This window comes from Octopus bimaculoides, chromosome 14 (genome assembly GCF_046866305.1).
Source record: "Octopus bimaculoides isolate indiv1 chromosome 14, ASM4686630v1, whole genome shotgun sequence".
In the NCBI taxonomy this organism is placed as follows: Eukaryota; Metazoa; Mollusca; class Cephalopoda; order Octopoda; family Octopodidae; genus Octopus; species Octopus bimaculoides.
The window spans coordinates 4544376-4549375 of NC_142941.1; positions in this window are offsets into that span (position 1 = coordinate 4544376).

Here is a 5000-nt window from a genome sequence, read left to right on the forward strand (position 1 = left end):
CCACCACCACCACCACCACCACCACCACCACCACTTCTATCATTGTTGCCATGGCCACCACTACCACTATCATTGTTGTTACAACTACCACCACCACCACAACCACTGCTATCATCATCATCATCATAATCACCACCACCACCACAAACTCCACGCCCACCCCAGTCATCATCATCATCATCATTATCACTAACCTGCATTATTATTGCTCCTTACACCACCACCACCACCACCTCCACCACCGCTACCATTGTGTACCCCTACTTCTGTTTCTACCACTACACTTACCATCATGTTTTGCCTCCACCACCACCATACTACCACTAAGACTGTTCTTACATCTAACCATACCACTGTTGGTAAATTATGCCTCACCAACAACTGACTAGTTTCAATGTGACTACCACCACCACCACCACCACCACCACCACCACCACCACCGCCGCCGCCGCCGCCGCCGCCGCCACCATCTCACAGCCACTAAATCTCCTTTTGACCCCCCCCCCCTTCCTCCTCCTCCACCACTTCATCATAGTTCTGTCTCTTCCATCTCTGTTCGACATCTCCTCCCCACCCCCTCACCTCACCTCATTCTCTCCACCCACCACCACCACCACCACCACCACCACCACCACCACCACCGCCGTCGCCTCCACCACCAACACTACTACCACCACCACCACCACTACCACCACCACCACCTCTACCACTACCACTACTACTACTACTACTACTACTACTACCATGCCGACCAACACCAGTAACACCACTAAAGACAACCAATAACATTGGCTCCACCACCACCACTACCACCACAACCACCACCACCACCTATATACTACCACCTTCATTACTAGTACAACCACTTTTACCACTCCACCCTTCATCATGGCACTACTACTACTACTACTACTACTACTACCGCCTCCACCACTGGCATATGCTAACAATGCCCTCACCTCCCCCGTCATCCTCCCCTACCACTCTGCACCATCAACAATGGCTAGAAATAGCAGTCAGATGCTCTTAAATCACATCCTACATTCTTCAAACAAGAGGAAAAAAAAAAAGAATGAAATAAGGGCATGCTGGATAATTTACAGCGTAAGGAGGGATGGTCGCGGTCGGGATGCATAGAATCATATGTCTGCTAGATCAGGATTGGCCTAGGGTTAAATGACAACCACAACAACAACAACAACCAGTACAAACAGATCAACGTCACCACCACCACCACCACCACTACAATCATCATCATCATCATCATCATCATCATAAAATAATAATAATAATAATGATAATGATAATAACAATAATAATTATAAATAATAATAATAATAATCGCACCATCACCACTACCACGACTACCACTACATGCTGCATCAGTACCAGCATCATCACAACACGCCATACATGGCCACCCCGCCCAAACACCACCACGATACATCCAACACACAACTGTACCACCACCACCACCGTCGCCACCACCACCACCTCCATTATAAACCAGCATACAGCAGTACCATCACCACCGCCACTACCACCACCACCACCACCACCACCGTCACCGCTGTCATCCTCCCACCGCCGCCCCCACCATCGCCAGCAGCAGCAACAGCAGCAGCGACGCACCACCAAGGCCATCACAGTCAATAAACTACACTTCAGAACCATCCTTCATCTGCGTCTCCCCCCCCCCCCTCCCTCCACCACTACCACCACCGCCGCCGCCGTCACCACCCTCTCCCCTCCTCCCCTCATCTGCATCCAACCCACACCGTTTCCTTCCTCTCCAACCAAACACTCCACTCCCCTCCACCAACTCGCCAACTCGCCACTACTTGTCTCAGCTGAATGTCTACTTCTCTCTCTCTCTTTCTCTCTCTCTCTCTCTATCTCTCTCTCTCTCTCTCTATTTCAGTCTCTCTCTTTCTCAGTCTCTTTTTCTCTTTAACACTCTCTTTTATTAACCCTCTCTCTCTCTCCTAAATACTCTCTCTGTCTTTCTCTCTGACATACTCTCTCTCTGTAACAGTCTCTCTGTCTCTTTCTCTGTACCATCATATCTGAAGACATTATCTGTCTATGTTTGTCTCTCTCTGTCTCTGTTTGTCTCTCTCTGTCTCTGTTTGTCTCTCTCTGTCTTTGTTTGTCTCTCTCTGTCTCTGTTTGTCTCTCTCTGTCTTTGGTTGTCTCTCTCTGTCTCTGTTTGTCTCTCTCTGTCTTTGTTTGTCTCTCTCTGTCTTTGTTTGTCTCTCTCTGCCTCTGTTTGTCTCTCTCTGTCTTTGTTTGTCTCTCTCTGTCTCTGTTTGTCTCTCTCTGTCTTTGTTTGTCTCTCTCTGTCTCTGTTTGTCTCTCTCTGTCTTTGTTTGTCTCTCTCTGTCTCTGTTTGTCTCTCTCTGTCTTTGTTTGTCTCTCTCTGTCTCTGTTTGTCTCTCTCTGTCTTTGTTTGTCTCTCTCTGTCTCTGTTTGTCTCTCTCTGTCTTTGTTTGTCTCTCTCTGTCTTTGTTTGTCTCTCTCTGTCTTTGTTTGTCTCTCTCTGTCTCTGTTTGTCTCTCTCTGTCTTTGTTTGTCTCTCTCTGTCTCTGTTTGTCTCTCTCTGTCTTTGTTTGTCTCTCTCTGTCTTTGTTTGTCTCTCTCTGTCTTTGTTTGTCTCTCTCTGTCTCTGTTTGTCTCTCTCTGTCTTTGTTTGTCTCTCTCTGTCTTTGTTTGTCTCTCTCTGTCTTTGTTTGTCTCTCTCTGTCTCTGTTTGTCTCTCTCTGTCTTTGTTTGTCTCTCTCTGTCTCTGTTTGTCTCTCTCTGTCTCTGTTTGTCTCTCTCTGTCTTTGTTTGTCTCTCTCTGTCTCTGTTTGTCTCTCTCTGTCTTTGTTTGTCTCTCTCTGTCTCTGTTTGTCTCTCTCTGTCTTTGTTTGTCTCTCTCTGTCTCTATTTGTCTCTCTCTGTCTTTGTTTGTCTCTCTCTGTCTTTGTTTGTCTCTCTCTGTCTCTGTTTGTCTCTCTCTGTCTTTGTTTCTCTCTCTCTGTCTCTGTTTGTCTCTCTCTGTCTTTGTTTGTCTCTCTCTGTCTTTGTTTGTCTCTCTCTGTCTCTGTTTGTCTCTCTCTGTCTTTGTTTGTCTCTCTCTGTCTCTGTTTTCTCTCTCTGTCTTTGTTTGTCTCTCTCTGTCTTTGTTTGTCTCTCTCTGTCTCTGTTTGTCTCTCTCTCTGTCTTTGTTTGTCTCTCTCTGTCTCTGTTTGTCTCTCTCTGTCTCTGTTTGTCTCTCTCTGTCTTTGCTTGTCTCTCTCTGTCTCTGTTTGTCTCTCTCTGTCTCTGTTTGTCTCTCACTGTCTCTGTTTGTCTCTCTCTGTCTTTGTTTGTCTCTCTCTGTCTCTGTTTGTCTCTCTCTGTCTTTGTTTGTCTCTCTCTGTCTCTGTTTGTCTCTCTCTGTCTCTGTTTGTCTCTCTCTGTCTCTGTTTGTCTCTCTCTGTCTTTGTTTGTCTCTCTCTGTCTTTGTTTGTCTCTCTCTGTCTCTGTTTGTCTCTCTCTGTCTTTGTTTGTCTCTCTCTGTCTCTGTTTGTCTCTCTCTGTCTCTGTTTGTCTCTCTCTGTCTTTATTTGTCTCTCTCTGTCTCTGTTTGTCTCTCTCTGTCTTTGTTTGTCTCTCTCTGTCTTTGTTTGTCTCTCTCTGTCTCTGTTTGTCTCTCTCTGTCTTTGTTTGTCTCTCTCTGTCTCTGTTTGTCTCTCTCTGTCTTTGTTTGTCTCTCTCTGTCTCTGTTTGTCTCTCTCTGTCTTTGTTTGTCTCTCTCTGTCTCTGTTTGTCTCTCTCTGTCTTTGTTTGTCTCTCTCTGTCTTTGTTTGTCTCTCTCTGTCTCTGTTTGTCTCTCTCTGTCTTTGTTTGTCTCTCTCTGTCTCTGTTTGTCTCTCTCTGTCTTTGTTTGTCTCTCTCTGTCTCTGTTTGTCTCTCTCTGTCTTTGTTTGTCTCTCTCTGTCTTTGTTTGTCTCTCTCTGTCTCTGTTTGTCTCTCTCTGTCTTTGTTTGTCTCTCTCTGTCTCTGTTTGTCTCTCTCTGTCTTTGTTTGTCTCTCTCTGTCTCTGTTTGTCTCTCTCTGTCTCTGTTTGTCTCTCTCTGTCTTTGTTTGTCTCTCTCTGTCTCTGTTTGTCTCTCTCTGTCTCTGTTTGTCTCTCTCTGTCTTTGTTTGTCTCTCTCTGTCTCTGTTTGTCTCTCTCTGTCTCTGTTTGTCTCTCTCTGTCTCTGTTTGTCTCTCTCTGTCTTTGTTTGTCTCTCTCTGTCTCTGTTTGTCTCTCTCTGTCTTTGTTTGTCTCTCTCTGTCTCTGTTTGTCTCTCTCTGTCTCTGTTTGTCTCTCTCTGTCTCTGTTTGTCTCTCTCTGTCTCTGTTTGTCTCTCTCTGTCTTTGTTTGTCTCTCTCTGTCTTTGTTTGTCTCTCTCTGTCTCTGTTTGTCTCTCTCTGTCTTTGTTTGTCTCTCTCTGTCTCTGTTTGTCTCTCTCTGTCTCTGTTTGTCTCTCTCTGTCTCTGTTTGTCTCTCTCTGTCTCTGTTTGTCTCTCTCTGTCTTTGTTTGTCTCTCTCTGTCTCTGTTTGTCTCTCTCTGTCTTTGTTTATCTCTCTCTGTCTCTGTTTGTCTCTCTCTGTCTTTGTTTGTCTCTCTCTGTCTTTGTTTGTCTCTCTCTGTCTCTGTTTGTCTCTCTCTGTCTCTGTTTGTCTCTCTCTGTCTCTGTTTGTCTCTCTCTGTCTTTGTTTGTCTCTCTCTGTCTTTGTTTGTCTCTCTCTGTCTTTGTTTGTCTCTCTCTGTCTCTGTTTGTCTCTCTCTGTCTCTGTTTGTCTCTCTCTGTCTCTGTTTGTCTCTCTCTGTCTTTGTTTGTCTCTCTCTGTCTCTGTTTGTCTCTCTCTGTCTTTGTTTGTCTCTCTCTGTCTCTGTTTGTCTCTCTCTGTCTCTGTTTGTCTCTCTCTGTCTCTGTTTGTCTCTCTCTGTCTCTGTTTGTTTCTCTCTGTCTTTGTTTGTCTCTCT